The following is a 24075-nucleotide window of genomic DNA, read 5'->3' as shown; positions in this document are numbered from 1 at the left end:
GTAGATTGGTTACAACCAATCTTGATCTCCGCCGGTCTTGTTCACCTGTCTGGAGTATGGATGGCTATTGGTTGATCTAGTGTGGTCTTGGCTGGCATAAGTGGTAAAAATTTCATTCTCCAGGAGCCTAGCTGTGAAATGGGTTTGTGGTAGCGGCAGAGGTACCAGAGCTTGCCCTGGGGTTGATCATAGCCCATTAGTCAAAATACATCACATGGCTGAGCCCACAATGAAGAAGTCAGGCAGAACGCTCTGTCCAGAGTAAGAGTGCCCTAAAAATTACATGGTCAAGGGTGTGGGTATCAAGAGGTGTGATTCATTATAATTTATTAATTCATCAGTATACTACAAAGCCTGAATTCCAGAAAGTGTTGGGGCTTGAAAGTAAAAATAAATATGAATAAGAAAGATTCTTAAAGCAATGTTCAGAGAAAGATGAAGAGAAAAGAGGGAGGGATTGATGACTTGGGGATGGCTCAGGTACCCAGCTGCTATTTGGGTTCTATTTTTAAAAATATATTTTTATTGATTTTTAGAAAGAGAGGAAGGGAGAGGGGGAGAGAGAGATGATCAGCTGCCCCCTGCGTGCCCCGCTCCTGGGGATCAAGCCTGCAACACAGGCATGTGCCCTGACCTGGAATCAAACTGATGACCTCTTGGTGCAAAGGACAATGCTCAACCACACCAGCCAGGCTGGATTCTATTTCTTCTAGTTAGGAAGACTGTCTTCATACTGGAAAGGGAAGGGTAGCACCAATGTGAATAAGAGTTAATTCAGGGAGCCTGGCCAGCATGGCTCAGTGGTTGAGCATTGACACATGCACCAAGAGGTCGCCGGTTTGATTCCCGGTCAGGGCACATGCCCAGGTGGTGGGCCCGATCCCCAGTGGGGGGTATGCAGGAGGCAGCCAGTTGATGTTCTCTCTCATTGATGTTTCTCTCTCTCTCCCTCTCCCTCTAAACATCAATAAAGAAAAAATATTAAAAAAAAATAATTCAGAATGAAAGTAGCTAGCTCCTATCGAGTTCATATTTGCAGTCTTATGGGGATTACATCCTAGGCCATTGAGACACTTGACCATGGACCTGCTGACTGAAAGATATCACGGATACATGATAGAGGCTTCTAAAGGACGTAGTTGGTTTTAAAGGGTTGACCCTCGACATTTGAAAGAAATATCTCCCTAAGACATCTGCAAATTTCTTAAGTCACAAGTGTACAATACTTCCCCCTAAGATGTAGTTAGAAATAACTAAAAATGCATACTATCAATGCTTTCATACACACAGTTCTAAAGTAATTTCTAAAGCGATTAAAATGAATTTTCTCTCAATTCATGATGTCATCTAGAGTCACACTTTTTACTTATGTCCTCTCATAATAATATTTGTGTTTTCAGTGGACGTTAATGTTTATTTATTTGCCTCTTCATGTCACGTATAGTGCTAAGGCAGTCACACACATGGTCGCATTATATTCTCACAGCACTCTCATGACAGGGGTATCATTATTACCACTTTATAGATGAGAAAACAGAAGCTCAGAGAATCCTACCTGAAGCTGGTACCCAGGTCTGCCTAATGATCACCTGTGCCCTTGCATTGGCTACCACTTGGAAAAGATGAGTTGTAATAGGGTGAAAAGAAGTGAGGTCCTGCCCCCCAAACTTAGCAGTGCGAGTAGAAAACGGGAAACCTCAGCCTGCCAGCGATGGACAGGAATAAATACCTAAAGTTTTTGTTGATCACAGACTCAACAGCGTGAGGATGCTGCCAAGAATATGCAAGTGAGCTTCCGTTCTTCTGCAGGGAGGTGTGTGGTTCTGTCCACAGGCTGTGCCAGGAGGGTTCCTGAGGTCATTGTTAGTGATTATTCGATTAATTCATTGGTAAATTGTACCTGTAGCTCTCATCCTAAGGTGACACATTTTAATAAGGTCACTGTCATGTGGAGTGTGTCCAATAATGGAGAATTAGAAGGGTAAGAGTTTGTGAAACCATACTATGTAGAGAAGGATGAAAACGAAGAGGATGTGTGACCTACATCCAAGAAGACTGAGGGGTGATACAGATACTTTCTTCAGCCACAGGAAGGGGTCCATGTGGGAGATGACACAGTCTTGTTAAATACTGAACCCAAAGTCACGGATAACGGTCACATGATCTGCTGAGCCATTTGGGTGGTGAACTGATTTGAGATGAGATAAGCTTCATGACTCCGGGGGACTGCAGACTGAGGCGCCCTAGAGAGGGCTGCTGCTCCCCAGGAGTTCCCTTTCCCCACGCTGACTTCTGAAACAATGACTTCAGTATTAGGACCATACAGTATTTTTCTGTATGTTCAGCCATTAGGAAATGATACAGTTAGGAAATTGGTACTTCTGCTCATATATGAAATCATCAATGAACTAGTATTTTAAAGGGGGGACTATTTCTTCTCCACTCCTGCTGTTTCCCTTCATTTGGAGGGAACCCCATTCATGGGACACCTCTGGACTCTGTCCCTCTGCTCCCCGACACCATTGAAAGGCGAGAGAGGAGAGACTGATTGCTGAACAGCTCAGGAATAACAAACTTGACTTTCTCAGATCAGAAACCCCTTTATTTCCCTCGGGGACGCCCTGCCCACAGAAAGCATCATTCCTCTGCTCTTGCCCAGGCTCAGCACACCATGTCCATGCCCTTATGTTGGGAAGCTACCCAAGTTCAGGGTTGCCAGTACTGTCCTATGTGAAGAAAGCTGTCAGATTTTTTCCCCCAATTTTTATTAATTAATTTTTGTTACAGATGTTTCTCCTTTCCCCCCTCCTAGGCACCTCCTCCCCATCCCACCCCCCTCCCCCAGCATTGGTGTCTGTGTCCATGGGTTACACTACGTGCATATACGTTCTCTGGTGTATCTCATCCCTCCCCCACCCCTCCTCTGAGCTCTGTCAGTCTGAACCACACTCCTTTCTATGTCCCTGGGTCTGTTTGGTTCATCATGAAGCTGTCCGGTTTTGGTGTTTAGTACTAAGAGTCAGGTTTGTTTTCACCTTTATCCACATCTTCCTGTTTAGGCTGTTAGGGAATAAGGGACTATGGGGCCTTTTATCTGTCACTCGCTCATCTTATGTCTCAGTTTGTTGGGAACTCGGGAGAAGAAGAGGGTGCTAGTAAGTAGCCCCTGAACAACCCCACCGATATGCGATGGAACATAAGACGTCACGTTACATGTATTGGCTGTTTACTCCCTGGGTCTCAATGCTTTCCTCATACTGTCCCCTCTGACGGTGCCAGCAATATCTCGGCGGTTACTACGCCCAGTGTACAAATGAGAAAGTGGAGGTATGATGAAGGTGGGAAGTGCAGAAGCTACTTTCAACCCATGTCCACTTGAGCCCAAAGTCGGGGCTCTCAGTTACTGTACAGTTGAGAGAAAGGTTTTGAGCTACGGAGGATACTGGCAGTCAGAGAAGGGAATGACTCTCGGGGGCGCGAGGGGGTGAGAACCGTGCTGGTCAGGAGATGGCCAAAGGGTCTGCAGGAGGAAGAGGAGGGAGGGTGGACATTCCAAGGAGAGAAGCAAGAAGCCGTATCCCTTGCAGGAGTGACAGCAGGCGGAATATTCATCTGTATCATTTTCACCATAAAAACCGCCATTTACTGACCTTTTACTATACACCAGAGACTGCTCTAAGTGCTTTAAACCTGTGATCCCATCCAGTTTTAATGGCTTCATCGAAGTATAACATTCAGTAAACTGTGCATATTTAAAGTATACCATTTGATAAGTTTTGACAAATGAGTACACCCATTAAACCATCACCGAAGTCAAAATAATGAACATATCCACCACCCCAAAAAGTTTCCTTTGGCTCCTTTCCAATTCTTCCCTCATTCCTTTCTCCCCCAGGCCCGCCTTCTGTCCCCGGGCAACCACAGGGACGCTTTCAGTCACTAAAGTAGAATTTTCTACACCGTTGTACAAATGAAACCAAACAGCATGTGCGTTTTTGTTTGTTTGTTTGGCTTCTTTCACTTAATGTCATTATATTGGGACTCATCCATGTTGCGATAAGTAACAACAGTTTAATCCCTTTTCGTTGCTGAGTAGTATTCTACTATGTAAATATAATCCAACGTGTTTATTCGTTTACATTTTGGTGGATTTTGAGCTTGTTTCCCATGTCTGACTACTACACGTGAAGCCGTATGAACATCTTTGCACAAGTCTTTGTGTGCACAAATGTTTTCACCCAGTAGCCCGTGTTTAATCCTCATAACAAAGGAATGGCACAGTACTGTGACAACCCCAGCTGAAGCACGAGGAAGCTGAGACCCACCACAGGCAACTATCCCGCCCAAGGCCGGTGGTTAATTGGCCGAAGGGCTAACAATTGAGACCAGGGCAGTCTGGCAACCCCGCGCTCAGAGTCCCCCTGCGATGCTGCATCCCATTCTCAGGGGAATTGCCTTCACCCGGCAAAAGGAAGACATCTCCTCTTTGGCTCTAAGAATGTATTTTGCAGCCTATCTCTGCTCCCTGTCATGGTTATCTCGATCGGCTGCTGCGCCCAGGCTCTCAGAGGGTACGGTGAGCATGCCCACTGAGTTTTGTTAGTTTGCCCATCAACAAGAGATAAGAAAACCTCCCCGAGGCCAGCACCTTTTCCTGTCAACAATATGAGATTGTATCTTCATTTATGGAGTAACTTTTAGACCCTGAAAAGGAAAGTTGAAATAAAGAAAGCAGATAGAAGAAACAAAGAAAATGCACACATCTTTGGTGCAGATTCAGAATCCAGGAGCTGGGAACGTTGTGGATGAAATGGATCCATAAAGAGCGCTAAGCTGAAGAATCACAGGCAAGAGTCTTGGGGGAGAGTTCTGTTGCTGTTGATCTCCTGGGGTCCCTAGCACGCATTTTGAGGAAGCCCTGTCCACATGTCCCCGTATGAATCCTAATCTGAGCCTCTTCCCTGTGCTCCTTTATTTTGATTGTCCAACTGATTGATTCGTTTATGTGCTGAGCAGCTAGCTCCTCTGTGTGAGGTGGCGGTGTGAGAGCAATATTCCCCCGTCGGCACTGGGGAGCTTACGGGCTGGTGGGGGAAGATCGATAGGAGCCAGATGCTCTGGCAGGGCAGTGTGACAATCACTACTGACCAAGGGACACCTGAAGGACACGATGGTGACACTGAGCAGGGAGAAACCGAGAGAACCAGGGAAGGTTTCCCAGAGAAGGTACCATTTGATTATTTCATATCTTTCTTTTGTTTGTGTTTTTCAATATACACATGCTTATATGATAAGTGATACAACTAGTGGTATGAGAGTAAGCGTTCGACAAACAGTTCTTTGGGAAAAACAAACAAACATGTATATATTTACATGCATACACATATACATGAACTTATTATAAGTGCTACTGATATAAAGGATGTGTAGCATATACTTTACAACCAGCAATAATATATACAATATTCTTTGCTATACATTTCATGTATAAGGCCAATGAGTTTTTCATAGAATACTTTAACTGATTTTTGCCAAACTGTATCCTTAGCCAACCTATGGTTGTGGTTAACAAACAAGTATACTTCTGATGTGACTGCTGAATAATATTTTTGTTTATCTTAACAAGGAAATAAGGTCATGTTTTAATGTTATGTCAAACAAAAGTGAAATAATGAAAACATGTCGGGGCTTCACGTGTTCGTCAATGATGTGAGGCACATGTTTGCTGAATTGGATAATAGTTTTGATACCTTGTATATTTTTTTTACTCGTCGTGTTATTCACAGTATAACAGCTTACGGACACACCCAGTTTCAAATATCATTTGCATTATTAACATTTTCTCCACCACTTGCTTAAATCTAGACGGTCATCACACTGTAAATCAAGCCAAGGCTTGGAGCGCTTGCCAATTCCTGGGGTGTAAATACTCCCACATGGCTGATTTCAAGCGGCCAGCATTATGTCACTGACCATGGAGTTGGGAAAGGATGCGCAGTTGCACCCCAATATGTAGTATTTGTACCATACAGATATGATAGGTAGAAATAGCCTCAAAGCCTAGATAATAGTAGAAATAGTTAAATAATTAAGAACTGACTCTATTACCTTAACAATATAATCTAGTTCTAAATTTATATAATTTATTTTTTTAACAATAGCTAGGTTTAACAATCATGTTGCAAAATTTGTGAATATTAACAGTGGAGAGTCAGTTGGGGCATGCTGCTAGATACATCCATATAGGGTGATCGTCCCCCACAGCCAATACTCCCTTCCCTTTGTCCTCCCATCCTGTCCCACTTACAGTGTGTGGCTTCCATCCCCTCCTCTTTAAACCAACCAACAAACACAAGGACATGCATAGCATACACAAGACATTAGATGGTTGGTTGTGTCTACATTGAGCAATATCATGCCATACCCTAAATGTTACTATGTAGTAGAGTCTTTTTTGAGGGGGGCCTGCTTGGCTCTGCCATTTTTCTCCCCAACTCCACCTTGATCAACTCTAGGACTCTACCCTAAAACGCCTCCTTTCACACTGTAAACCCATAGTAATAATCTGTTGTATATTTTTCATGCGTTTCTTCATTCTTACATAACTGTTTATATACATACTGTTTTATTTTTTTATACATGGTATTATAATATGTATGCTTCCTCACATCTTTTACTCTACAAAGTTCTAATTTCAACAAATCTTCTAAATATCAGTCTTCATTTATTTGGTTGCATGTATAATATAATAATTCATGCTGTGAATGCACTATGATTTAATACATATCCCCCTATTGATGAACATTTATTATCTTCAGTATTTTTCTTCTCTTGGAAGAATATTGTGACAAACATCCTTTGTGGGAGACTGTTTGCATGGCATCCATTTTGTTGCAGTCTGCTCTGCCACCTCCTGCCCCAAGGCAGGCTCTCTCTGCATACAATGTCTCTGCATACAATGTCTCTGCATACAATGTCTCTGCATTACTCTGCTAGCCATGCTTTGCTTATCATTTGTTCCACCTGGGGTATTTACTGGAATTTGCTTCAGGTGGGATACTCATTAACTGTTTCACCTGCTTTTTGCCCTATATATTGTGTGAACTCCCCCTGAATAAACGAGACTTGATCAGAACCCTGTCTTGTCTCCATTTCTCATGTCTCTTGTCCCTCCTCATCCTCACTCCCCCTCTTGAGTCCTCGTTGCTGGACCTGCGGGATGGGTCAATCCTTGAACATCTATCTTTACGTACTGAAGCTTTTACTTCTGTCGGCAGAATTGCAGGAATAGGGTTTCTAGGTTGAAGGGTGTGTATATTTTTAATTTTTTTGAAGGATATGTATATTTTTAATTTTAATAGATATATCCAGATGGCTTTCTGGAAACACTCCATATTTCTACCATCAATAAGTGAGATAACTTTTCCATCATTCCCACCAGCAATAGGTCTTAGCTCTCTTTTTAATTTTTGCCTGAGACATGAATGCAAAGTTTTAACTTATTGTTATTTTAATTTGCATTTCTTTGACTACCAGTGAGCTTGAATATCTTTTCATATGTTTATTGGCAATTTGGGTTTGCTCTTCTGTGAATTGCCTATTCATATCTTTTGTTCATTTTTTCATGGAATTGTTTCTTTGTCAGTTTGTAAGAGCTGTTTATTTAGAATAGTTATTAACCTGTTATGTGTCACCTGCATTGCAAATATATTTCCATGTCTTTGGTTTCTCTGTTAAGTTACAAAATGTTACCTTTAGATATGTCTAGATAGCTTATAGTTTATATTTATATAGTATATGGTTTGTAGTTAATGCTTATTTAGAATAAATATATATACATTTTTTCCCTTTAAAACAATAGGGTTCCTCTTTTGGGTATGAAGATATACCACCCCTTGACTATATATATATATTATATATATATATAAATATATATTATATATATATTTGGTATAACATTTTACATATAGACTTCTTTAATCCATGTAAAGTTATAACATTGTTTTACATTATATTTTTATATGGTATCAGGTAATAGTCCAACTCTACATCCTTTTAATTCAATAGCCATTTGTTCATGGCCCTTTACTAAATAAGCCATCCTTTTCTCATTGAATAGAGATACCTTTTTGGCTCTGTTTTAAAATCTTACATTTACTGGGACCTATTTCTGGATCCTCTGTTTTTTTCCCCACTGATTAATATTTTTATTGTTATACTAATTCTATATTGATTTGTTTAGCATGGTTTTGTAGTGTGTTTTGATGTCTGGTAAGGTAAAATCCCCAATCTTTAGTCTTTATATATGTGTATATAAATTTTAGTATTCTTGAGCATTTTTTTCCATCTATATAAACTGAAGACTATTTTACCTTCAAGAAAAAGGAAAGAAAAATGCTGCTCCTGTTTTAATAAAAGTGTCATTAAATTTTATATATTTGTATGTATTACTTGACGCTTTTACAATATAGGTCTCCTTAATGAAGAATATCGTTTCTCTTTCCATTTGTTCAAATTTTTTTTAATGTTATCCAGTAAGATTTTATAGTTTTATTTATGTAGGTTCTATAGCTTTCTTGTTAAAATTTTTTTTCTTTGATTTTAGAAAGAGAGGGAGAGAGAGAGACATATTGATGAGAGAGAACATCAATTGGCCACCTCCTGCATGCCCCACACTGGGGATTTGGCCCATAGCCTGGGCAAGTGCTCTGGCCAGGAATCAAACTGACAACCTCTTGGTGCTTGGGTCAACGTTCAACCACTGAGCCACACCTGCTGGGCTAAATTTTTTTTACTATTATAATTTGTTTTTACTATTTCCATTTTAGTTACTCATTGCTAGTATACAGAGAAAGTATTTTCTCAAATTCTTTTTATATCCTTAAACTTTATAAAACACTCTTATTATTTATAGAATTAACAAAATTAGCTTATGTGGCTATTCTAGATATGCAATCAAATTAGCAACCAAAGGGAAAAAAAAAAAAAGAGAGAGAGAGAGAGAGAGTTTCACTGTTTCTCTTTTGGTTTTAGGTCTCCTTTTTAATATTCTTATCTGATTGCATTGGCCAGAACCATTTAGACCATGCTGACAAATTTATTAGTGATGCTGGGCATTTCTATCCAGTTTCTGATTTTTACAAAAATTTTTTCTTATTTCAGAATTTGTTATTAACTTCAGTTAACAGGTATTATAGTCAAACATTTCCTATTGGTTCCTATTTTACTTAGAGTATGTATTAGGAATGTCTGCAAAAGTTTATTGAATACCTTTCAGCCTATGTTAATACGATCATGGTTTGTCCCTTTTATTGATGTAATAAATTTTCCTATACTATGAATTGAGTCTCTAAGGGGGAAGAGGAGTCCTCTTGGAGAAAAAGGGCTGGCAACTTGCCATGCAAAGTTACAGGCTGTGACCAAGTGCTCTAAAGCCATGCTTTTCAACCTTTCTCACGTACACGGGTGACCCGGGGAATCCTGTTAAAATGCAAATTCTGATTTAGCAAATCTGGGGTGAGGTTCTAAGATTCTTCACATGCGATGCTGCTGCTCCTAATGCACAGGCCACACTTTGAAGATTGGCAAAATGATGAGCATATAGATAGAGAGTGACTGGGGAGGTGGATGCTTTGCAGACATGGTGGTCAGTGGAGGTCTCTCTGCAGGGACACTCTTGAGCTCAGTGTTGAAGGAGCCTTTGGGCACTCAGGCCAGGCCAAAAGCAACACTGCAAACTCCCAGAGGGTTTGTGACTAGTGGAACCTTGCCGTTGTCCTCGACAGAGAGCCTGAAAACGGAAGAGATCATGGGTAATCTCATGGGTAGTGATGTTAAGAGGAGATGGGCTTGTTTCTGGGAAGCGAAGTGTTGGGGCCAGTGGACTATGTACGTGGAGGTGCTTGGAGGGCAAGCTGGGAGGTGATGCTCACTGGACAGAGAAGGACAAAGAGTGGAAAGTTGTCTCAGTCAGACCCAGATGTAAAGGGATTTCAATGAGAGTGAGGTTCTCACTAATTAAATACACACACACACACACCGCCTGTGATGTATCCACACCAAAGAATACAATTAGTGAGTGAAACCAGACTCGGTCCTTCTCTCATGGAACTAGTAGGTTAGCAGTTAAGGTGAAACTATTACTGTGATGTTGGTATGGAGAGAAAGTGGTGTGGCTGGGAGCCCACTTCAGGAGAAACAGCCTCCACCAGAAGGCAACTCTGGGGACGTGATCTAAGAGGAGCCTGAGGTCCGCAGAGGTCGTCAGACCATGCAGACAGGAAACAGTGTCCAGGCAGAAGCCCCCAAGGAACCAGAGACACTGGTGGCAGCTGGGGCCCTGGGAATGGAGGGGGCAAGCACCATCAAGGTGAAGCTGGTGAGGTTGCACTCTGTGGAGTGGGAAGCAGACTGGACTCTGGGCCGTGGTTACTGGAGTATGTGGAAATGATATTCCTTCAGGGCAGGGGACAGAGGCATTCATAGTCCGCTGTAACCATGGGCACACCCCTGCCCGCATCACCCTTGGTGTATTTACAGGACCACAGGGTAGGGTTGAGGCAGCTTCTCGGTGACGTCTCCACCTCTGCCACCCCAACTGTTCCTGCCTGACCCCCAAGGCAGTTCCCAGTTCCTTCTTTCTCTTTCAGAAGAGCCAAATTGCACCACTGTCTTTGTCCGATTTCCTCCCGAGCGCCACAACGAGGAAGCCTCCGCTCCCGCTAATGATCACTTTCCACTAAGGTGAAGCCTGTTCGAAGCATCCAGCCTTCATTAAACAGCTATCATGTGCCAGGTGCACTGCAGTAAGCTTTCCGCCCGGAATTAGCTCCGCAGGTCCTCCCAGCAACACGATGAGGGAGGGTAAGGGGGAGGGAAAGGGTTAGTCCAAATAGACGTGTAACTTGAGTCGACAACAATCAAAACAACTCAGCAGATATTATATATTGACCCTCCCTACCATGTGCCAGGTAAAGCGGACAACCCTGGGGAGATATCAATGGACGCACGGAGAAAGGCCCTGGTGTCATTGGCCTCGGGTTCTAGTGAGGACAGTGGTGGTAAACCAGAGGCCAGATGGAAGCTACCTCGGATGGTGAAGTGCTGGCAAAGCAAAAGCGGGGGGAGGGAGTCAAGGAGGACGATCTGCAGTTTGTATGGCTGGAGAAAGGTCCCGGGAGACTACGGCTGAGCCAAGGCTGGAAGGGAGGGGTGAGAACAGGCCGGAAACGAGAGCCCCCCGGGGGTGTTCAAGAACCTACAAGGAGCCGTGTGTGGCTGGGTGAAGCAAGGTAAGGGAGCTACTGGAATCGGAGGTGGGGGACCCCTTTGGAGGGTGAGTGGGCTTTGGCTTTTACTCGGAAAGTTTCTGAGCAGAGGAGTAACAAGTGACTTTGTTTTATCATCTGAGGACATTTTTTTGTTGTTCAGATAGAGTGGGAGGGAGAGAGAGGAAGAGAGAGAGAGAAACCTCGACGTGAAAGGGACACATCGAGTGGCTGCCACCCACACGACCCAACCAGGGCTGGGGACAAACTGCAACCGAGGTACATGCCCTTAGCGGGAACCGAACCCGGGTCTCTCTGGACCGCAGGCTGACGCTCTAACCGCTGCGCCAAACCGGCCAGGGTGATGCTGGCATCATTTTTGACGCATGTCTGTAGCTGCCATATCAAGGCAAACTTGTTAAAGGGACAGGGTAGGGAATAGACATTACGGGAAATACCTAATTTCTACTTGCCTCCACTATCGAATGCGCTCACGCTCCATCTGTCAGAATCGTCTGGAGCTCGAGAGCGCAAGTTCATAAATAAAAATGCGAAGCCGACCCGGAGCTGTGGGGGCTCCCGCTCCCCTCCTGGCATGTGCTCCCCCTCAGGCTCCCGGTGCTTGCACACCTGGGGCTTGTTGATAATGTTCCTGATTATCTTTGTTCTCCCAGCCTCCTCTGAGTTTGTCGAGTTTTCTATTTGCATACTTCCCTGAGCTTTTCATGATTATCTCCCCATCTTTACAGTTCGCCCCATTATTTAAATAAGCGTGAGGTAGATGCTAAAACGCCAGCTGGATGAGCATGCTGGAAGGAGCTGCAGGAAGGCAGGCGGCGTGGGGACCCTGTGCAGCCAGGGGCCTGCCCGCGGGCCGCAGCACCTGTATTCCTGCAGCTCCCTCCTGCCCCTGTGCAAACTCTGCAGCCCTGTGTCTTCGAGTTCACGATGCTTGGATGGGGACGTTAATCCAATGACCACAACTGTGCACAGCTGACCTCTGATTGGGCACTAATTTGTAAATGTACAGGCGTTTTTCCTCGTGAGCTTTAAAAAGACAGCAAACTAAGTCGGTTCCACTGTCCCCTCTCACGTCCACATTTGGCCTGCCGGAGTTGTGTATATGTTTTGTTTTAAATGCACACAGATGACGTGTTTATCAAACGCCTGGCGCGGTACTGGGTACTTTGTCACTGTGTTCAGGTCTCACAGCAACACTAGAGATAGGAAGTATCGCCTCCACGTATCAGAAACAAGAAACTCGGATGCAGGAGGATGAAGGGAATTGCCGCTGGCGAAACTTACAGAGCAAGTGATGGAGAAAGAGGGTTCAGACTGCGGTGTCGCCTGTTTCCAAGCTCTTGCTTTGTTCTGTGCCGCCTCCTTTCGGGGAGTGGGGAGGGGAGGGGAGGCTGGTGCACCAGGGAGCAGGCTCTACCCTGACTGTCCCAACTCGGTCGCATTGGGAGCCAGGATGAGAGGGAGGGGCTGGCCTGCCATGGCCATCTCTGCCCGGGGAGTGATGTGGACGGCAGCTTTATGAAGTTTCTGCAGACAGGCAGGCACACCGCTGTGCCGAGTGACAGAATCAAGGTTGCGATGATCTCAGTGGACTGGAATGAGGAGTTGAATCGAACACAGTGATATTTAATAAATTTAGAACACGTAAGATCTGGCCCTGGGGTGCAAAATATTAACTGACAAAACATAGGTGTAAGGGAATCCTGGCTTGCTGGATGTCGAGCTAACACAATTGACTCTCTGCCACAGTAATAAACAAATTAGGCACAACTGTTGTCTCCTGAGGCTGATGTTCATGTGGGTGAACAGAAGCAAAACTAAGTAAACAAGAGTTAGGTCAGCGCTGTTGAGGCATGCTGGGATGGGATGGGCACAGGTGTATCAGGTGCTGGGATGGTGACAGACAGCGGAGGACATTTGTTAGTTCTGGGGACTTTTGTAATTATGAAGCTCAGGACACCTTAGTGGTTTCTAAAACCGAGTCTTCAATAGGGGGCGATAGAGTGCTCAGCAGTTTGCCTTGCAGTTTGGGGAGGAGTTGTTCATTCTTGCATTGAATACATAGGTATTATGCACTAACGGCAGGTGCTGTTCCAGGCAGTGGTGATAGATTGCCCTCCTGGAGTTTATATTCTAACGCAGGATAGAGACAATAAAGGCTCAGGTAAACTTACGGGAGACATTTGGGAGATGCATACTATGAAGAAGCATTAACTAGGATAGAAGGTGATGTCCATTAGGGAACATGGACAGGGAAGAGTTCTCTGCAGACACAGTGTTTGAGCAGAGACCTGAACGAGGAGGTGGACTAATTGTGAGACTATATGGAGAATGATATCTCGGCAGCAGGTCCAAAGGCCCTGAGGCATGAAATGAATTAAGGTTGTTCTAAGTAAAAGCCAAGGCCTTTGTCCCTGAAGTGAACTGAGCATAGCAAAGGAAGTTGGGGAACGAGTCTGGGGAGAGGACAAGGTGAATTCTGGGAAGCCAGTGGGCATGGGAGAAAGTTTGGATTTTTTTTTTTTTTTTCTTCTCATAATCAAGAGGGAAAGGGATTGGAAGATTTTTGAGCAGGGCAGTGTGATGGTCTAATTAGAATATTAAAAGGCTCACTCTGCTGCTGTGTGGGGCATTTATGTTCTAGGGGCAAGGAGGCTAGTTATTAGGAGGTGGTGAGAGGTTTGGACTAGGTGGCACATCGGCAGCAGCAACCCTAAAGTCCCACCCCGTGTCGAACGTGCCTAGGCAAACCCTCACTAGGGGCACAAGCTGCTGGAGCAGGCTGGAGACCCCCAGGGCCCAAGGAGCTTGTGGGAACTGTAACTTGCAGGAGAGAACTTCTGTTGTCTCAGAAAGGATTCCATACAGCTGTGTAAAAATTCTCAACTCTGGAATGGGTATTAGACGCCCCCCCCCCAGTCCTAACCAATTAAATTAAAATCTCTGGTCTGCAACTTGGAACCTGGCATTAATATAGCTTTAAAAGCTCCCCAGGTGTCATGCTGCCCCGCTGGGAGCTCAGCATCTGTGTCACATCCTTGCCCCATACTGAGATCCTATTTTCCTCTGCTGCAAAACAGAGCTGTGCCCTGGAGGCTGCTTCCGTCTCAGGGTGAAGAGCAAAAACTTTCTCTTCTCTGCACCAGCCTCCCTGCTGGTCTGGCCGCTGTTCTGCACACAGAGGGGGCATCTCTGCCTCATCTCTGTCCTTCTGCCTGCCCACCCACCTCGGATGCAGGGACACAGCTGATTGCTGAGCCCCAGGAGGAAGTGGGCATCGCGGCACGCCGGTCTCAGTCACCTGCTTCTGCACAAGGCGGCCCCTCCTTCCTCCGGCAGACCAGCAGCCTCCTGCACATCAGTTCACAAGAGGGGAAGCCTGGGGACTGGCTGGTTTGCTCAGCCTTCATGTCCAATTTTCACTGAGTTTCACCTGAAACGCCCCCAGCTTCGTATCTCTTTGAAGTCATTCATTTGGAGTTTAACTCAGACCATGCAGTATTATTGATTATGTTTTTATAGGTCCCTAACTAGAGTACGAACACCTAGAGGGTAGGACCTGTGTCTTATCCATCTTTGTATCCCCGGAGAGCTTAGCAGGGTGACTTATTTATGGTGGGTGTTCCCTAAGTATATGCTGATTGACTGGCTGCTACGCCAGCCCCAGGAGCTGAAGCGCTTCTGTGAGGGTCTGTGCAGGGACTGAGTATTTGTTTCTCTGCCTACTCAGCTGTAGCAATAGATCAAGGCGAGACTATCCGTCACTTTCATTCCCAAACTCTCTTCTCTATTCATTCTATTGGAAATGCCTGATGACAGAGAGCAAGGTGCCGAGAGAGACGAAATGCTTTCAGAGCCTTAGGAAAGCTGTGTAGCAGGAAGGACATATTTCAATGAAGTTATTTTCCACCAAGGCTAATATTGTGTTTCAATACTTCAGGCTCTGGTGAGTTCATCAACAATGTTTGCCTTTAATTTTACCACTTGTACCCAGTCATAAGTTACTTGGTATGTTTCTGTCTGGCTCCATTTCATCAAAGGGATCTCAGGCGCTCATTGTCTCTGAGAAGTTGCTTTAAGACGGACATGCATGGATATGCGTCGTGTTTAATTATCTCCTTCGTCACTTTCCCTCAATCATCCGTTAAAGGATCAATTGTTCATATACGCATTTAAAAGTTAAGTTCCTGTGATTGAATGGAGGAAGGAAACTGCATATGGGGTTGGGGTGTGGGGAACCTTCTGCCTGAGACCCCCCTGGGAGGGCCCATGGCCTTTCCCCGAAAGAGCATACAGGCGTCCCTCGCCACTTCGCGTTCGACTTCCGTGGCTTCACTCTATCGCAATTTTTTCAAATATATTCATTAAAACGTGGATCGAGACAGTGAAAATGATACAGCGCGCGCTCGGTTGTCTGAGTCAATTATACTCCCCTGTATTATAATTAAAATGAAAATGACTGTTCGTATGGACTGTAGGCCTATGTATCCGAGCACCCCAGGGATCCCTCAACGCCAGGTGCAACCGCTAGAGTCTGGAACCAATTAACCGCGATAAACCAGGGACGACTGTATTTTCAAGGCCCAGCGAGCCCTTGAGGGTTGTGAACTGCAGGAGAGAACCTCTGCTCTCAGAAAGGGTTCCATACACCTTCGGGAAAGCGCTCAATTTGGGGATGTAAATTAGAGTCACCTGAGTGATAGACGCTGGCGCCTCACCAATTAAATACAAATCCCTTGGTTTGGGCTTGGAACCTGGCATTGATATAGATAGCCTTTTTTTTTTTTTTTTTTTTTAAAGAAACTAAAACCAAATTCATTTGCTCATTTCTTGCCCCTGAAGTTTAATGTATGTGCTGCAGAAGAGAATACAGCATTAATATCATTTTCTTTTTATCCTCACCTGAGGACATTTTTGCATTCATCTTCAGATAGAGCGGGAGGGACAGAGGGGGGAAGAGAGAGAAACATTGATGTGAGAGAGGCACATCGAGTGGCTGCCACCCACACGACCCAACCGGGGCCGGGGACAAACTGCAACCAAGGTACGTGCCCTTAGCGGGAACCAAACCTGGGTCTCTCTGGTCGACGGGCTGGTGCTTTAACTGCTGAGCCAAACCGGCCAGGGCTGATATCATTTTAAAAGCTCCCCTGGTGAGCCAGATGTGCAGCTAGAGGGGAAGACCACTGACCCCCACCAGTGGTTCTCACCGGAAGCAGTTTTGTCCCCAGCAGACATTTGGCAATGTCTGAGACATTTTGATGGCATGGGCATCTTGATTATTGGCTGCTGGCATCTTGTGGGGAGAGGCCAGGGATGCTTCTAAACTTCCTCTAATGCACAGGACAGCCTCCCCCACAACGAATAATCGAATGCAAAATGTTGACAGTGCCAAGGTTGAAAACCCCTTCTTAGAGTATTAGAAACACACACACACACACACACACTTATTTGAGTGTAGATAATTTTGCAACTCTATTACCTCATGTTTGTATAATGCATGACGGTTCCCAAAGCAGTTTTACATACTTCACCGCATTTGATCTTCACCGTGATCCTGTAATGAAAATATCATCACCATCTCGATTTTACAGATCGGGAAACTGAGGCCGAGGTCCGTGAAGGACTTCCCTAAGACCAGAGGGTCTGCATGTCCTCAGTTAAGGCTCTTTCAGTAGCAGAAGTGTCCGGTGTGTGCACACACACATCTCCTAGCCCTGTGCCCTACTCAAGGTAAACAAGGTCATGCGTCAGCCTTCATTACCATTGAACCCAAAGGCAGCCTCAGAATCCTTCTCAACACAGCATTCCAAGGAGTCCCGCTTACTGGGGTTGGCATGAGAGAAGCTTGTTAGTCACAGAGCCTCTCCAGACTAAACACCAAACCTCTCCCTGGATTAAGACGGTCTTGTTGAAAGAGAGATGAAGGAGACTACTTAAGAGTACAAGGGTCCTTGAACGTCGTCAGGTGTCAGACAATCTGTTTGGGAAATTGCCGTGTTAGCAGCGTGTGTTTCTGCCTGAGCCTATGAGGAAGCGAGCGTCTCCCTGACCCTTACGTTTCATTATACCTCTATTAGTGCGGTCGGCTCTCCCCATATGTCACTAATTGATACACAAAGAAAGTGCGCACAGTTGTAATCTTCTTTGGGTGTAAACTAAATATTTCACCTTCTTCTTGAGCATGTTAGGACCTTCCTCTCAAGTCCGAAGGACAAGGTAATTACCAGAACATGTTGAACTAGGGTCCACGAAGCAGGCAGGACAGGAATCGCCGGTGCGCGCTCAGTTTACAGAGGTGGGGATGGGAGAGCAGGCAGCCCCTGCGTCAGCCCCAGGCAGGATGGATTGTGACATGCACAATTAAATGCCTAATGCCCGTCAGAGATATGCAGTGGGCGGGCCGCAAGCGCAGAGACTGACTCCATCTCTCAGGGAGGCAGGTGATGGAGAAGCTGCAGGCAGCTCAGGGGACCCTTTGGCCCCGTCACTGGAAAACAGAAGCACAAGGCTGAGCAGCTGCTCACTGAGACATGCACCACCAGTTTCCACAGGTTCTGTGAGAATCTTCAGAAGGATCAGGGTCCCAGGCCTCTGGCCGGGCTGTGTTTCCCACAGGTACCCACGGCATCCGTCTCCAGCATCAGACCTCCTCTTGGGACTCAGGTGCAGAGATGGGTGTGACCTGACTGGTCTCATTTTGTGGCTTTGGCACTCACCACGAAGCTGCCCGATGCGCGGGTCCAAAGGCACTTTCAAGTGAGGCCGCGCAGATGTTCTGAGATGATGCGCTCCCGCCATCGTGGGGAGGGGGAGAGGTCAGGGCATCCTCTCCTGCTGGGTGTGCTGGGACCAGTGCAGAAGCAGTGTTTGTGTGGTTCTCAGTAACAGGACCGCTCACCGCTTCCCCACCTTGCACCAGGAATGTGGCAGCAGGCTTTTCATGAATGGCACCAACTGTTTCTCTACACTGGTGCCCACCCACTGCCACAGGGAACCGCCTAGGGAGCTGAACTCTATAGACGCTTCTGTCTTCCTTTGCTGGGCTAGCATCTCCCAAGGGCAGGGACATTTGTCTGTCTGTTTACAGCCTCATCTGCAGAGTCTCTATTATTGCCTGACACTCCATGAATGAAATATCACCACGTGTCAGACCTCGCCATGGCCTTCCGGAGACATCTCTGACCATCATGGTCACGTAGTGCCTCTACAATGCGATTGGTCTTGTTTTCATGGGTGAGGGAATTAACCTGCAGAGTATTACGCGGCTGGTAAGGAGCAGAGCTGAGACTTGTACCAAGTCAAGCTCACAGCAAAGACCAATCTCTCTTGACTGGTGCTGCTGGTCTTAAGAGGAGCGGATGGCGAAGTGTGAACGAGCATGTGCCTTCCTCTGTTAAGGTAGACCAGTCATTTCAGCAAACTAAGTGGTTAAGAAAATGCAAAATAAGCCCGGCCAGTGTGGCTCAGTGGTTGAGCATCGACCCATGCACCGAGAGGTCACCTGTTCGATTCCCAGTCAGGGCACATGCCCAGGTTGTGGGCCCGATCCCCAGTGGGGGCATGCAGGAGGCGGCCAATTGATGTTCTCTCACCAGTGTTTCTATCTCTCTCTCCCTCTCCCTTCCTCTCTCCCTAAAGTCAATCAAGAAAAATAAAATTAAAGAAAATGCAAAATCATCTGAATTTGGTATTCTTGAGAACAGCATTTCTATAACTGAGTTTTGGGAGAGGCAACTTTGGACCTTGAAAAGGTGTTCCACGAAACACCTAAAAATGGATTTCAATCAATAAGGAATTTGGGAGTACCATCTTTTAACACTCTCTCTTAGGGGAACCATGGTTTTACATTTTCCTAACAAAGGTTGTAAGTCATCCCGTATTGAAGAACTCTGTTTCACGCAGAATTTGCAAAAATCTGTGTATATTCAGAACCTCCTCTTTTTTCTAAGAGACAACAAACAGTAGCTCCCAAGACACTGGTACCCCCTTTATGACAATATCATCATCTGGAGATGGCCTGCCATGTATTAGTGTGTCAGGCTAGTAAAAATAGCCCGACAAAATGAAAACACACTCATGTTAGCAAGCAGATGCTCCAACGACAAATCTGATCTTGACTGATAAGTTGGAATTGATTCAACACTTAAAAACAGGGCTAAAAAAACCTCAGAGATTGAACTAATATAGAATTTTCACTGAAGACATAAAGAGTGTTGAGAATCCTAATTCAGTTTAACTTAAGTAAAATCCACAATGATTTATTGAGCCCCGTTAGATGCCAGGCTCTGCTGGGCATTGGAACACTGGAAGGAAAGATTAAATGAGATAGGCGTGGTATTGATTGTCACGGGTGGGTGGGTTTGGGTCTGTTCCCTTCAGTGGTCCTCGGGGATGGTGAGGAAACAACCCCTTTGCTGCCCCTACTCACATTCAGTTTCCATCTCTGACTTCTCTTCATCAGTCCTGAATTCATTTATTCGTTCATTTGTTAATCCAAAAAAATCTTCATTAGTACATTCTAGATTTACTTAAAGGGTTGATGCCCGGCTGGTGTGGCTCAGTGGTGGAGCATCAGCCCATGCACCTTGAGGTCATCGGTTTGATTCCCGCTCAGGGCACATGCCCAGGTTGTGGGCCCGATCCCCAGTGGAGGGTGTGCAGGAGGTGGCCAATTGATGTTCTCTCTCATCGATGTTTCTCTCTCTCTCTCCCTCTCCCTTCCTCTCTCTCTAAAATCAACAAAGGAAATTTTTTATTTTATTTTATTTTTTTATGAGTGGCCATTGCCCTGAAATCATACCTGGCACTTCCTTAAATGGAAACCCAAGACTCTTTCACTGGTTCAGGGTCTCAGATCCCATCCACCAATTCAGACCTTCCCTGTGTGACATCCCCTCCTGTCCTTGGGCCCCGATCTTCATTACATTACTTGTTCTTCACTTCCTGGCCCATTAGGCTTACCCCTGCCTTCTCGCCCGAGGCTGACTCGTGTATCCAGGCTGAAGCCTTCCTGGCGATGTCCCAGCACTGAGCTCCAGGCAGTGCGCAGGACCACACACGTGAGCAGGACAGCTCTCGGTTCTTGTATCAGTCAGGGTTCTTCAGAGAAACAGAACCAATGGGATATGTACAGATGTACACAAAGAGACGTACTGTGAGGGATTGGCTCACGCGGTTCTGGAGGCTGAGCATCCCGCCCTCTGCTGTCTGCACATCAGAGGTTCAAGAGCACTGGGAGGGTAGCTGCAGTCCAAATCCAAAGGCCTGACCACCAGGGGAGCTGATGTCCAAAGGTAGGAGCGGATGTTCCCATATAGGAAGAGAGAGTAAGTCCGCCCTTCCCCTGACTTCTTATTCTATGCCGGCTCTCAATAGAATGGATGATGCCCCCTTGCATCAGTGAGAGCTGATCTTCTTTATCTAGGCTACCGATTGCCATGCTCATCTCTTCTGGAAACACCCCTACCGACACATCCAGAAATAGTGCTCTACCACCATCCCGTAGTCCAGGCACGTTGACATACATTCAACCATCACAGTTCTCACGGAGCACAGAGCGCGGTGACGGGGAGAGACACTCGGGTGACACGAGAAGCGCAGTAATGGTGGTGAGCACAGACACAAGCACAGACCAGCCTGGGCTTCCCAGAGGAGGGCTCACCGGTCCGAGCCGCAAGGCCAGGAAGGGTGAGTGTGACCGGACAGGTGGCTGGCTTGAGAGAGAAGAGGAAGACCTTGCCAATCAGAGGGGCAGAAAGAGCAAACGCAGACAGAGAAGACAAGAACGGACAAGAAGGCAGGGGCAAGAGGGTGGCTTCGCGGCTGCTTTTTTAGTCTTTCCGCGCTATGTGCTGCTTGCTGCCTTTTTCTTAGCACTGGGCTCCACTCCAGGAAAAAGCTGGTGACTAATACGTACCAGGTTCCTCCCCGGCAAATGAAGGAAACAGGCCACAAGCAAGGAACAAACCTAAACTTCGTGATGAAACATAGGGATGTTACTTAGTGGGAGAGCAAAGCAGGAACTGGGTCTTACGTAGGGCAGAGGCGACTTAGAGCTGAGACCCAAAGGTGCAGAAGGAGCTGATGGGGGAGCAGGGGGAGGAGTGAACCAGGCAGAGGGAATAGCAGGTGCAAGGGCTGTGAGCAGGGAGGGGCCGAGGAGACTGTTGAAGGGGCTGGGAGAAGTGTGCCAGTGCTGAGCGTGTGCCGGGCGAGGAGGGGAGGGCAGCGGGGCGGGCCACACTGTGCGTCTTGGTCTCTGGACATGGATGTGAGGAGCTGAAGTGATGCTGGATGGATCCAGTCATATTTGCGTTTTCAAAGTAATGCTAATGGTAATAATAATAATAGCACGCTAGATGGTATTAAAGAAATTACTGATCATTGTTTCAGATGTGTCAATGGCAAGGTGGTTAAACAAACGTCCTTGTAAATTAGAGATTCATAGAGAACTATTTGCAATGGAAATGGCATAGATTTGCTTTACTCTAGTCCAGAAAAGTAGAGAAAGAGATAAAACGAGGTTGGCAAAAGGATAATTGTTGAAGCTGGAAATGGGTCCACATGGGTTCGTAAAACTATTCTCACTACAGTTTGGCTGTTTGAAATTGTCCATCTAAAATTGTTTTAAGACGTGTGAAAAAACTGTATGCAGTAAGTGCTCAATAAATGGGAAATTTTTAAAATAACAGTTGCTTTTTATTGAGCATCTACTGCATGACAGTTTTGTAGTCAATTACTTTATTATATACATTAGCTCAGGGGTCTCCATGATTTTTATTTTATTGTTTTAATCCTCACCCAAGAATATGTTTTTATTGATTTTAGAGAGAGAGGAAGGGGGGGGTAGAGAGAGAAACATCGATATAAGAAAGAAACAAACAGCCATTGGTTGCCTCCCATATGTGCACAACCTGGAATCAGACCCATAACCTAGGTATGTACCCTGACCTGGAACCCACATCCTTTTGGCGTATGGGACAATGCTCCAACCAACTGAGCCACCCAGCCAGGGCATGCATTTTAAATTGTTTGTCTACCAACAGTAATTATTTTAAGTGCATGTCACCAAATAATTACATTTGATTTTTCTTGCATACGGTCAAATGGTGCTTTTTGAGTGCCTTATACAACACACACAAAGCAAGAAATTCTAAAAGGATGAAATGAACTTGGAATAAATAATATTTAATGTCTCCCTAATTATGGCTTCATACCATCATTAGGTACTGTCTCCAGGCACAAGTATCACATAGAGAAAAATTTGTCATTAATGATAGTGGTTGGAAATACACATTTGCAACTATCTTATGATAATTCCCTTTGGATGGGTTGGGGCAGCATTTGGTCCGCTCAGATTATATCATCATTTTCTTTCCCGTGGGGGTGGCCCATGAGGAACCCTAAGAGAAGGGGGTAGAACGGTGGGCTCTGCCCTTTTCTGGGTGTTCACTTATACTTCCTTTGCTAGTATTTTTTACTTAACAGGAATGTTTTTAAGTCACTTCTTTACTCTGTGAGCTTGTCAGCTTAAAAACAGGTGGATATAGCCCTGGCCAGTTTGGCTCAGCGGTTAGAGCATCCGCCTGCGGTCCGGAGGGGCCCGGGTTCGGTTCCCGCTAAGGGCATGTACCTCGGTTGCAGTTTGTCCCCGGCCCTACTTGGTCGTGCGGATGGCAGCCACTCGATGTGTCCCTTTCACATCGATGTTTCCCTCTCTCTCTCCCTCTCTCTCCCTCCTACTCTATCTGTGCAAAAAATGGAAAAATGTCCTCGGGTGATGATTAAAAAAACAAACAAACAAACAAACAAACAAACAAACAAAAAAAACAGGTGGATATAATACTTAAGTCCATTGACCTGAGCACAAGGTACTTTGTCAGAGGGAAATGAATGAAATGTTGGGGGTGTTCCCAGCTACTCTGCTTTGTAGAAGGCAGAAATGAGCTGACGTACAGATCCCAAATGGTGTCGTGCATCTATACATACATTAAATACAAGTGAAGCTTACTTTCCTTTTATGTTTTGCGGCGAGCTGAATAAGTTAGAAATTAAAATTCTGATACTTTCTTCCCACACCCCACCTTGGAGTGTGCTCACGCCACTTTGGAGACCTTTGCATTTGTTGCTGAGTTCTCACAGTCCCATCAGGCCGGCATTATTATCCTCCACTTTGCATGCGAGGAACCCGAGCCCAGGCAGGTTAAATGATTTGTTTGGGAGGCATATCTATTTATAGATACAGAATAGAATAGAAACTCAGGAATGCCGATCTCAGAGTTCCTCAGTCCTTCATAATAGTGCCAGCTCCTGGTCCGTGGCATCGGGCACGAAGCAGGCAGCAAGGTGGGCACCACGAACCTGGTATTATAGAGGGCAGAGGGTCAGCAAAGCAAGGTCACTTCCCTATGCTTAGGCTGGTATGTCTGTCTTCATGTGAATCCTAGTTCAGCACCATGCAGCTTGGACGAAAGACTTTCTCTCTCCAAGTCTCAGTTTCCTCATCCTTAAAATGGGTCAGGAGGAATCCCCGTCTCACAGAGCTTTTGAAATATCTGGGTTAGAGAATGGATGAAAAGTGAATATTGCCTATAATCATTATTGTTCTCTGTACTGGAGCTGATGGCATAGAATAGACTTAACGAAAAAGTCAGAATTACTCTCAAATGTAAACATATATTGGAATGAATGAATGAATGAGTCTCTCCAGTGTTGCCTCCAGATCCTCAAACACACTCTATGGCTGGACTCTGGTCTTGTGTTTGACCCACAGTGAAGCTGCCCG

This window comes from Molossus molossus, unplaced genomic scaffold (assembly GCF_014108415.1).
Source record: "Molossus molossus isolate mMolMol1 unplaced genomic scaffold, mMolMol1.p scaffold_m16_p_21, whole genome shotgun sequence".
Lineage (NCBI taxonomy): Eukaryota > Metazoa > Chordata > Mammalia > Chiroptera > Molossidae > Molossus > Molossus molossus.
This window is presented reverse-complemented; position numbering follows the sequence as displayed.